General features: G+C 43.7%; 1 protein-coding gene across 4 annotated transcripts in view; it reads left to right on the top strand.

Annotated features, from left to right (window-relative positions):
- Positions 1-790: 790 nt before the first annotated feature.
- zfhx4 (zinc finger homeobox 4) overlaps positions 791-12,292 on the top strand; it is an 87,353-nt gene continuing 75,851 nt past the window's right edge. For 2 of the 4 annotated variants that reach the window (XM_074622490.1, XM_074622486.1), the window contains exon 1: positions 4,507-4,942. The gene's annotated coding sequence lies outside the window, so the exon portion shown is untranslated. Of the gene's footprint in view, positions 955-4,506; positions 4,943-4,996; positions 6,274-12,292 lie in introns of those variants that run through there. The other 2 variants (XM_074622488.1, XM_074622487.1) reach the window with 2 other exon arrangements.

The raw sequence follows: 12,292 nt of genomic DNA, 5'->3' as shown, positions 1-12,292 counted from the left end.
TACAGCAGGTTTTACAAAGTGATTCTAAATCAATAACAACAACAACACAAAAAAACACATTGGGAGTCCCTGGGACAGAATCCAATTAAATGGGGACCCCTTGGCATAAAGTGTGTCCATTTGGGGGTCCTTGACATGAAAATGTTGGAGAAGCCCTGATCTAAGTGACTGAGAGGCAAAGGGCTGCATTGACAGTCTTTGTTTCTTTTTTTCTGCTTTTTTTCTCCCTCTCTTTCTGTCTCTCTCTCTCTCTCTCCCTCTCTCCCTCTCTCTCTCTTTAAAAGGGAGCGGAAGAGTGGGCTGATACCGGTCTCATGTTGCGTATGGATTTTCGTTTATATAATCGATTGAAATGTCCCAATACATTGATTTCGGGTTCAGTGTTTTACAAACAAGCGTTTATGGGTCTCGATTTTATGTTAGGGGGGTGATTCCAGTGTGACACCGATGCGCACAGAAGTGGGGAGTTGTTGATTTTTAAATAAATGATGTAAATGCAAACAAATAAATATCTATTGTTTCATGTATATATATAAAAAATATATATAAAAACTGAGCAAAGAAGAGGGGAAACAGGGTGGAAAAAAGACACAATATTGTGCTCTGCCTCTCTCCTTAATCAAATAAAGTGGTGTAAAAAAAAAAAAAAACACACACACACACAAAAGCATTTCCTTCCCTCTGAATTTCTCCTTGAATTATATGCCATCACTAGTGTGTGTGATTGCGGAATATTAAATTAAAGTGGGATAAGTCCGCACCGAGGCGGGCTGCGTCCAATCCGCAACTCATTTCCCCTGTTGTAGCACCGCATCACTGCGCTCCTCTCTTTTCAATGACAATGTGCCAAATCTGGGCATTTTGAAAACACTTTCCATATGCTATTATCGGATCGCTACTGAGCAAGAGAAAGACAGCAAAAGGAAAAGAAAAACGGAATGTTTTATACCAAAGGTACCGAGAGTCTACATTTTTATTTATCATCTCTTTTCAATGGCTTATTATATACTTTATGCTTTTTTGGTGGGGATTTTAAAAAGAGGTAAGAGGAAGGAAAAAATGTGAAGTTTTTATAACGATTGCATATTTATGGACCGCTGTTGGATGGCTTTAGGGCTGAGTGTGAAAACGTCGAGAGAGTTTATGTCGAGCATATATGGGGCTAAAAACTTCATTTTGTGTCACTGCTTTTACTACGTTTTTCCTCTTTTTATTGCTAAAGAGGCTATTTGTTTTTTTGCTCACTTCTCTGTGGAGTGCAAACAAGTTGAAGAAACATTTTTCTCAGACATTCATTTCGCTGCAAATCACAGAAATAATTATGCTTTTTTGATTTATTTGCAATTACTTGATTTTGCAACTTTAATTTAACACAGATGACAACTTGCAAGTGACTTTACATTTCTATCATTTCTCTGTTTCTCACAATTGTTTTCTTTTATTGTGGTGAAAATGCAGTTGTGATTATTGCACATATTTTGAAAGAAATATTTTTTAATATTGTTTTTATATAATTATTCTGAAGTGAGTGGCAACATCTGTGTTGGGTGTCATGCGTTCAAAGAGTTACACTTAACTTGTTATTGTGTGTTTTATGGGCCTTTTTGTAGAGCTTGTTTGTGCTGTGTGTGTTTTGCTGGACCAGAGTTGGCCAGTGGGTCACTGTGGCAGGTTGCTGATCAGAGCTGTGGGGCTTTTTTTGCGTTTTTTGTGTGTGTCCTGAGGAGGCTAAGGGGTCATCCATGCAGCCCCATGAGGGCGCCGACGCATAGGACAAACAAGCTGGAGATCCTATGTGTCCTATATCCAGACAACACTGGCCAGGTGTTATAGGAAACATTAGGACGGATTATTATTATTATTTTTAGATTAAAACATTAAAAAATCGAATAATCAATTCAGCTTTTTCAGTTTGACTTGAGAGAACATATCGATGGACCAACTACATGGTTCCATCTCTCAGTGGGTCAAGCCTTTAAGGTAATATCTCCGGACCATTCAAAGCTATTGATCCACTGAAGTGGCATAAGATCACTTGTGAGTGTTCAATGCTATACCTTTCATTCACATGTCAGTGGATGCATTAGAAAATAAAACCTTTAATGCTTAATAATTACACTATAATTAAAAAGAAGTTTAATTCAAGCCATCCTGGCATCTCTCAGTGGATGCCACTAAGACATTTCTTAGTCATTTTATTTGCTTTAGACAATACTCGCACACTCTTACACACACACGAACATGCACACACATACAGACACCAGACCGGAGTTTACAGATCAAAATCTATAATTAATTGAGGATGCATGCTGATATGGAAATGGGGGGCGAAATATTAGTTAACGCGGTGGTGTGGTCTATTGTGGAGCGCTCGTCCTCCTCCTCTCCGGAGAAAGAGCATCATCTGCGGGGAGAGATGGAGAGAGAGAGGAGACCGGTGGTGGGGGGATTTACCGGAACGCAGGAGAGGAGTTAAGATAAACGGTATGATCACTTCTTCCAAATCCGCTTTATTCTAACAAATAAAATAACAAATGGCACTAAAAAATGTCACACAGATGCGCGCACAAATGGAACCACAGAAAGTGGATATAAGTACATCCTTTTCACAGAAATGGAGACACTAGTAGGCTATATAATAAAAAAGAAAAGAAAGAAATATCACGTTATGGCTACAAAAATCCTCCGTTTAAGGTCGCAAATGAGAAATAGGTCCACTCCAATGCAGCTCTGAGAAGCTTTACGCACTGGACTACTTTTTTGCGCGTCCTCCGCAGCAGCAGCGCGGCTGAGTTGTCTCTCCAAGCCGTCTGAGAGCGACGCCTCCCAGGCTGACAGGGCTGGGAAACCCCCCTGGAGGACGTGGAGGCAGCTGCAGCAGGAGAAGCAGCAGCAGCAGGAGAAGCCTTGGATCCGGGTGAAAAGTGACGCCTCTGTTCCTCACCTCGACCCACCCACACCCACCCTTTTTGTGTCAGAGACCTCTCTAAAACCCCAGAATAAACAGCCTCGGGTCGGGTCGGTTGCTCGGATCTCTTTGGCTTCTTAAGGATCCAAGTTGGTATGGGGTTGCAGTCCAGTCAATGTGGCTGCAAAGTAGACCCCTAGTAGTTCACTTGCCAGCAGCAAGCAGCCTTATCATCACATCCCAAACACCCGGCTCATGCAGTTCAATTCACCCCCAGCTTCGATTTTTTTTTTCTCCCATGAAGGCGAACAAGATCTCTTGATTTTCTCCCCGATTGAGACTGTGTAAAGTCTTTCCTCTTTTGCCCAAAAGCCACTATTAAGAAACACACAGTAAACGGTTTGCATTGAAAGGATATAAGGGCCAGATGCACTTTGTAAAAGGACACTAAATGTAAACGCCAGTGAATGGAGCTTTGAATAGAGAAGGGGGATTTTTTTGTGTGACCCTGTATTGGATTTTTTGCAGTTTGGGCTCTATTGAACCCACACGGGGCCTCAGTGGGTCCCGAAAGGGCAGTGATGGCTTTTCCAACATGTGGTTGGATTACTGTGATGCATCGTGGCTTTGATTTTTTTTTTTTAAAAGCTTGAGTGCCATATATATATATATATATGCAACAGATCAGATATTACAGTCTCCTCACTGCATGCGACTATATTATTATTAGAGAATACAATAAAAAAAAGCCCCAAACTAGTGCATCCACGTATGGCGCAAATTACGCACATGTATGTGTGTGTGAATGCGTTTAAATTATGTTATTATGTGTAAAAATTTATTATGTGCAGGCCTATAGTTTGATGCGAAAAGACAATACGCTCCTATATGGTTCTGATTCTCTCTCTCTCTCTCAGGTGTCTGTTATTATGCACATTAATGATACAACAAAATTATATATTCCATAAAGTCCATCATTCATTTATTCATAAATTGTTCCTCATAAACTAACATTTTTATATTCTCGGAACATTTCTCCTAAAAAAAAACTGTTCATTTTCATATTGTAGCACAAAAACAAATTCCCCTGTAGTGTCATAATCAATAAAAATCAATGTAATATACAAATGAGCATCATGGGCAGAACAAATAAAACAAGAATTAAAGCTTGTTGGAGCATTCTATGCGCTTCAGAGCAGAATCTGCACAAAGTTGTTGTGTTTTTATAGAAGATAAAAGATGACTTCTAAAGTACTTGTAAGTATTTCTCTCAGTCCAGCCTGTTTTGGTGTGCAGGAAGCGGTTGTCCATTGTTCTACATGTGATTTGGCCCTTAGAGAGAGAAACCATACAAAAGGATTTTTTTCCTCCTCCTCCTGCGCGCATAGACCTATGCGGCCGCCAGGGCTCCTCCGTGTGCGCGTCATTTGCAATGTGGAGACTGTTGATCAACTCACTAATTACACTTCTCTCCTCTCTCTCTCTCTCTCTCTCCCTCCCTCTCCGGCTCTCTTTTTTGCTCCCTCCCTCTCTCTCTCTCTCTCTCTCTCTCTCTCTCCTCTCTCTCTTCTCTCTCTCTCTCTGTCTCTCTACCCATTCCCAGAGTGCATATCGGGAAATAGACACACAAAGACATGCGCACTCAACTTAATCAGCCATTTTTTTAAACAGGGGCTAAAACGATAATAATTAGCAGAATAAAGACATATCGGATTTTCATTTCCTTTCCTCCGTTTCACCCGAGCCCCCCAGTCCACAAGAGAAACTGCGAGGCAGCCCGTCGACACGTCGTTTTCACCGCCAACCGGAACCAAAATAAGGGATAGCTCTCTAAAAAAACGCTTTGACATTTTGTGGTTTTACACCCCCCTTTTCCCAATATAAAGTTGGAGGATTATTGTAATTTTCCCTTCTTTTTTTTCCACGTTTTTGATTGTTCCAATTACGCAAAGCCGCTGGATGTGACTGTTTTATATAAAGACAAGAGAGCAGAGAGAGAGAAGCGGAGGTGACGGCTTTTGGAGGGGGAAGAAAGTAAGTTTTTTTTTTCCTTTTCCACCTCTCTCCCTTTAACTTTTATTGAGTAGTTTGGGGTGTGTGTTAAATTTAGGGTGTCGGGGTATCGATTATCTATCTCCTGCTGGTGGATCTTTGACATTTAGGCTGTTTGGATAACAGGTGCTGGGTGTTTTTTAGTCCAGAATAAAGATAAAGGCGGATATCGTTGATGTTCTAGCGCAACTCCTGGCTACAATAAAACCAAGCGACTGACAGGAGTCGGAGGCGTTCTTACGCATACATGTGTCCGTGCTATTACTAGTAAGGATAGCACATCCAGATCTGCCGTTTAAGCAAAGTTTATACGGAGATTGTGTGGTGGACAGATGCACGAAACGAGAGACGAGACGAGCGTTTCTCTCTCGCGTTTTGCAGTGCGGATGTGGTGGTGTTGCCTTTTCCAGGAGTCCGATCCTCTCGGACATGTCCGCTTTTGAGCTTGTTTCCAGTCGATTTCTCCGGCTTGATGTGTTTCCCCTTCCACGCACACTTCCTTACTCCTTATATTTCATTGTACAACCATCAGATGTTTCATTCTGAAGAGGTAAATTCGGATGCGCCTGTTTGGAAACACATCGAGGTTTTCATTTCACCTTCCAGGCATTTTCACGGCCGAAGTGACCGAGATCCGTCGTCTCCAGACACGATCCCACCTCCTCTCGAAGTGTATATCTTTGAGTCGAAGTAATACCTTTTTGATGTAATGGTTGTTATCAAAAGCGATCATACATCTTTTACCTGCTGCGCTCATAAAAAAAAGTAGCCTCCACTTTTACCTACCGAGGCGTGTGTGGCTGCGTCGCCCAGGAGGGAGAGCGATTGCTCGGCTACTGAGAGCACGGCGGGTCCCTGTAGAGCCAGACAACTCCTGGGTCTCCTGTTTTTTCAGAATGTATCCAAAACTCATACTCTATTGTTCTTTATTGATATGAACACATTTAAAATTCCTTTCCATCCATATTATATAGCCTTTAAGTCCCATTCCCTCATTGGAGTCGCTGGGTTTATTATGTCCTTATAATAAATTGTCCATCTCTTAATTCCCAGAGATGCGGGGTTTTGCAACATCTTCTTCTTTAAGTTGTCCATTGCTGTGGTTTTTGTGTCTTATTTAGACGCGTCAGATGTTTGGAGTTCTCAGGTGCTTTTTGCCCCTCGATGGCTGTTTTTTTTTTTTTTTTTGTAGCTAGGTAGATAGACTTGGCTCGGATTGGGACGCGACAGTGACAGGGGGGGACATCGATCGCACGGGAGGAAAAAAAAAACAAAACATCAGGGCCAAAGGGGCCAGTCAGTCTCCAACCCGGGTATGTAACGGTGTAGTGAGTGTGTGTGTGTGAGAGATAGTGTGTGTGACTGTGTTACAGGGTATAGACGACCTTTTTACAGGACTGTCTCTATTTATACACGGCTTTTCTGGCTTTTTTTATATGGATTTCAGAGCGTGTTTATCTCCGAAAAGAGATGATTTAAATATTGTTTTTTTTCCTAATGTGTTATTCTTTTAAATTAGTTTGGATTATTAAATGCGTAAAAGGTTTTTATATATACAGTTTAAGCCTACTTTTTTAATCAAAATACGGGCTTTTCTGTAGAATCTCAAGCACCTAATACGGACCGTTATCACTGCTTTAATAAGCATAATTATTCAAGTTTATTATCATTATTACCATTATTGTTATTAATAATACTATATTTGTTATTGTTATTGTATGTGGAGACGTTTACTAGTATTTACATTTCAAATTTTAATTCAATAATTTTTTATTGAATAATAATAATAATAACATTCCTGTTTTTCTATTAATTACAAATGTTAACTGAAATAAATCAGATATATTTTTTACAGATTACTAAAATATGAGCACTGATGTATTTTTTGGTCAGGATGGATCTTCTCTCTTAGTCAGACAGATTTAATTGCATCTGCATAAAAATCCTTCATTTCATTACAAAAATGCAGCCTGGGCCTTATAATAAAAAAAACAAAATCAAAAAAGTGAAATTATGAGAGGAGGATGATCCTGTCTAATTGCAGTGAATTTCATCAGTTAATGACGGTATTGTCTCACTCTGTAATAACAGAATATCCATGTTATTTTTCTTGTCTTGCAAATGAGAGTATTTTTTTTTAGTTTTTTATGTTTGCAGAAGCCCCTTGTTTTTGTTTTTCTGCACGGTGGTTGTCTTAGCACTATCAAAGGGCTGGGATGTGTGTGTATCTCTGCATGTTAGTTAAGCAGCTTGTAACGTTCATTTTACCCGTAGCAGTGGAGAGGGGAGGGATGCAAAAACATATAGTGTGAAAGATGGGCTGACAGCCCAGGGAGGACAATAGCTGTTGGCTTGAAAATGCTCCTTGATTATTAAAAGCTAATGCATTTTCAGCATTGCAGCCTTCATTAAGGGTGCGGATGGAGGGGGGAGAGTGGGGGGGGGATGAGAGAGGGTACTGGGAGGAGGAGAGGATGGGAGAGAGAGAGAGAGAGAGAGAGAGAGGGGCTGAGTCTGTCCTATAACTCCTGGGCCCAAGACACATGCAGCTAGAAGATTGGCTCGGGCCTCTCCTAGGGGTCGACAATGTGTCATTTCCACCCGGCTAGATTGCCCTCTGCCTATCTGATATTAATGTGCAAATCAATATTTCAGGGATTAAATTTCCCTTCTTCATTTTTTATGGTTTCTACCTCAATAAGTCTCCCGTCTAATAGAGGAGGCTGGATGATTTAGAAGCCCTTTGCTGCAGAAAGAGAGAGGGGAGAGAGAGAGAGAGAAAAGAAATAGAGAGGAGCTTTGCAACAAGGCTATCGCTGCATTTTAATGTTCTTCTCCGTGGATCCCCCCATAGGCCCTTAGTGAGGAGGGCTATATCGCTGCTTCGCTGTGTAAAGACAGCCAATTTGGCTAAAAGGGCAGAAAGGGAAAAATATGAGTCCGGTTGAATACTTAAGACGCTGTGGTAATCCGAGTAGCAGGTATTAGCGAAAGGGGAGCTCCCCCCACCCCTTCTCAAACGCACACACACAGAGCTACATCCAAACCTGCATTACCAGCCGTCATGCTCCAGCGAACAGTATGGCTTACTACACGCCGGGCTGCTATAACAATATCTATTTTTCTCTCTTTCTCCTCCACTTTTCGCCTCTTTTGCATAGGAGCTCGTCGACATCCACCGGAGAGATTTGCTCTCCGGCGTAATAACATCTGGCGTATGTGTGCGATAGAAATGAATCACTCTGACACAATGACCTGTGTATGATTATTGGGGAAAAGGAGGAGCGTATTACCATAGTCATAATGCTGCATCTCATTGAGAGTCAACTAAATGAGCTTGGACCCTTTGACTCCCCATAGACGTTCATTAAGGGACAGTGCACACACACACAGAGGCGTCTGTAGGTGTGTGCATGTGTGTGTTTATTTAATCCTCCTTCCTGTACCATCTGGTGCGCGTGTGCATGCTTGTATACGTGCGTGTCCAGTGTGAACCCCCCCACCACCACCACCACCCTCCACATTCAGCCTTTGCAGCAGAGCAGAGTAGACTGTTTTAACATACCCTTGATAGGGAGAGTGTCAGAGAGTGAAAACACGAAAAAGAGAGGGAGAAAGAGACAGAGGAAGAGGCACAAAAGAGCTCTAATTGTAGCACGACCGCTTGGCTTCCTCCCTGATTCACGGCCATTACGATGTGAAAAGCACAACCGCCTGTCCTCCATTATCAAAACGGCAGGCCTACACACACTCTCACATCCATACACGCATACTCACTGGGGGGAATCATGTAGATTTTTTTTGTCTCTTATCTATGGCTCGGATAACTAGCTATCATTCTGGTCACCAGCTTTGAGGAGATTCAATATCGAACGTATCCGGGCATTCTCCTCGCACCAGTTGGTGGGTGGTTGAATTTTCAAAGTAAAAAAATAAATTCTTCATTTTAAGTCTTCCGAGCTGGATCATCGTATTTGACTCTGATGGGCCGAGTTGTCTTTTTTTTTTCCACTCTTCTTCCTAAGGTTTTTTAATAGATAGTGTTTTATGCAACATGTATTATGCAACTGTTCAAAGCATGTTTTTGATGCAAAGAGCTATCCAACAGCTGAATATTTTAGATGGATCAAGGTGTGATATTCTCTTGGTTATGTAGTGTGTGTGTGTGTGTGTGTGTGTGTGTGAGGGGTCTGCAGTGTCAAGGTCTCCTGGCTCGCCAAGGCCTGTAGGGGGAGAAGCTAAGAAGTCCGCAACAGCTCAGCATTATGTCTGAAAGAGGGGGGGCTCCCTTTGTCAGCCCTGGGGCACCACCGCTAACACACACTTTCTCTCTATATCACACACACTGAGCGAGAGGCGGAGGAGGGTTAAAGACTTGGAACGAGATCAAGCCCCTTTCGTAGCTCCCAGGGAGGGTACTTGTGAATATTCGAGTTTTAGTGTAATTAGCACTTAATTATATTAACATATGCAAATTGTCAGGCGGAGAGCTTGTACCGCCGGTGGGTATCGGCTGAGATACAAGTGACTCTATTGTACCACCGCGGCAGAAAAAAAGAATAATGGGTGTGTGTAAGGCAACCAGCCAGCCAGCCAGCCCCCCGTGCTAGCACATAACCAGCTAGCTCATTTAAATCTCTGGCTGGCCGCTTGGCCAAATTTCATTAGTCGCCATGACGACCTGGCTAATTGTGCTGACTAATGTCCCCTGATCTGTCGTCAGTCGGGATGGGTGTGCACCCTTCTCCCCCCCCCTAAAAACATGAGAGGGGTAGAGAGAGAGAGAGAGGCCCGACTGTCCAGATCAAACCAGCACACAATGACTCCTATTTACACGCGTTCCGCTTGTACGAGCATTTGCATATTCAAAAAATACCCTGCCATCTTTCCCTGTCTGCTGTGTGTGTGTGTCTGCATGTGCACTCGTGCATTGGCAAGGCTGCGCGCATGTGGCAGCAACGTGTCGGACGGGACGACGACAGTTCAGCTGTGTGTGTCACATGTGTAACACACACTGTCGTCTGCGAAGCGAGACTGGGACTGTGAGAGTGGTATGGCCCCGTGTAGCGACACAGCCGAATTTGTTTTTGATTATTGTACAAGACGGAGATTCTGGCAGAGGAAAAGCGTGGGCCTAAATAACAGGGACGAGGAGTTCTGCCTTTGAAACTTTCAGCCCTTCTTTTCATTCCATCCAAATATCTAATTACAACACATCTTCCTTGCTGCCCCCAACCAAGCAGCGGGACTTTCTTTTTTTAAGGGGGAGGGTGGACAAACATTTAATTTTCTGTGCTTCCCGCTAGCCAAAGGTGGATAGAGATTGGGCCTAGTTGGTGCTACTAGTACTTGCATGCTAATCCTGTTTTTTGACAGGAATGTAAACTGATATAATTGCTTTTCAGAGGCAGGAACGGCGGTTTATACAAGTGTGAAAGCACGGGAAAGGGGATTAGCATTATTTTGCATAATGCTGGGCAGGCGCTGAATGGGGCATTGAACGCTTGACTGGGTGACAGAGATGAAAGAGAGATGAAATGCTCTACCCCTCTTCTCTCTCTCTCTCTCTCTCCCTCCCTCTCTCTGTCTCTGGCCGCCGCTGCCGGTGGAGGACTGTGTTTGCTGGACAGGACCCCGGAAACACCAGGCTGGTGTTTTTGGCTGTTTGTTCGGATGCCAGCAGATGGAAGCTGTCATGTGAGGCAATATGTATGATAATAGAGTAACTGTGGTGGCTTCCTAAGCCTCCATGTATATACTAAACTGCATCCCTAAAGCACTGGAGTGTGCAATTATGTAGTGGATGGATGTGGCTCAGGTAGCATTTACATGGAAGGAAGGGAGCGGCTTTCGTGGATCAAATCAAACTACGCCGTTCTTACATTTTCCTTTATTGAGATGTTTGCTAAGGATTTGGACGGATATCGTCTGGGTAGAGGGAACGGAGGAATTGCGAGGCAGGTGTGTTTTATGTGAATGCCTAGTTGCGTGTGTGTGCCGGTAGGCGGGGGCACGAGGGTGGTGACGCAGCTCAAAATTGCCACCGTGACTTCCATATGACCCGGCTCGACTTTGTGAGTAATTTATGATCAACCGTCATCATTGCTATTGCATCTGGCGTATGGAAATGATCCAGGGTCGAGGGAGGGGCGGCGAGGTTTGGGCAGTGGAGAACATGAGCGCCACAAAGGCCGGTGTGGCCTGTTTTTGTTGTCTCTCATTGGACAGGATCCTCTTTCTTTGACCTTTTGCACGCCTTCCCTCGCCTTTCATATGTTAATGCCGGCCAGACCCGAGGAGGAAACGTGCTGGAGCTGAGTGGAGGAGGACAAAGACTCCCCTCTCTCTTTCTCTGCCTCCTCCTTTCCACGCCATATCTCCTCTTTTCTTGCCTCTTCCCCTCTCAACAACTTGACAGACTTTGGCATGAAAGGAAGTGAGTGCTTAGCGGATGGGAAAGGTGGGGACGGCGTTTCTCGCTGTGACCTGCACCACCTGTGAGGATCAAGTGCGCTGCAGCGAGCGATCCTCGGTTATACGTGTGTGTGTGTGTGGAGTGTTATTTTTGAGTGGCCCTTGTGGTGTGTGTGTGTTGCAGATCGGTAATCGTTTGAGCCGTGCCACCGGTAGTGTTATAGCTCGGCCGGTTGAGGAGTGATTTGTTGCTTTGCGAGTTGTCATTCTATATTTCTCCCCGTCTCTCTCAGCTCTTCCAACTCTTCCAACCAGTAAAGTACTGTCTCTGGCGGGGTAAACGGATACTAATATGGTTACTACAACCCTCCCCTAACATAATACTCCAGTGCACCACTGTTGAGCATGACGTGGTTTCGGGGCTCTGTTATGGGAAGGGGGCATGTTATCTGTAGGAAATGTAATTTTTGTCCTCATTGAAATCGTTCATTATTGAGCGCGGTTATCTAAATGTTTTTGTTGCTGTTGGTCCTGCGCCAGTCAGGATTGCGTTACCCTCTCTCTCCCTCTCTCTCTCATGTCTCTACGTCTGTCTCTCTCTCTCATCTCGCCAGGCCTTCATCAGTCTCTTAAGGGAAAATAGAAAGAGGGGGATTTTTCTCTTCCCTCCGCGCTCCATCCCGTTCTCAGGCTCTCCTGCCTATTTTGCATCAGCCATCTCGTACAGGATATTAGCCATGGAAAAACACGGGCCTGGGTATTTCATTTAGAATAATATGTTTATTCTTTTCATTTCAAAGTGGAGAGGGCGGGGTGGGGGGGGGGGAAGAACAATCGGGGCCGTGTGTTCGAAGACTCGTTCTGTTTGATCTGAGGTCCTGCGGGCCCTGGGGGTGGCTGAGATTCTCAGGTTTAGGT

This window comes from Sebastes fasciatus, chromosome 21, assembly GCF_043250625.1.
Source record: "Sebastes fasciatus isolate fSebFas1 chromosome 21, fSebFas1.pri, whole genome shotgun sequence".
Lineage (NCBI taxonomy): Eukaryota > Metazoa > Chordata > Actinopteri > Perciformes > Sebastidae > Sebastes > Sebastes fasciatus.
Note: the sequence above shows the minus strand (reverse complement) of the source record. Positions and strands in the feature narration are given on the sequence as shown.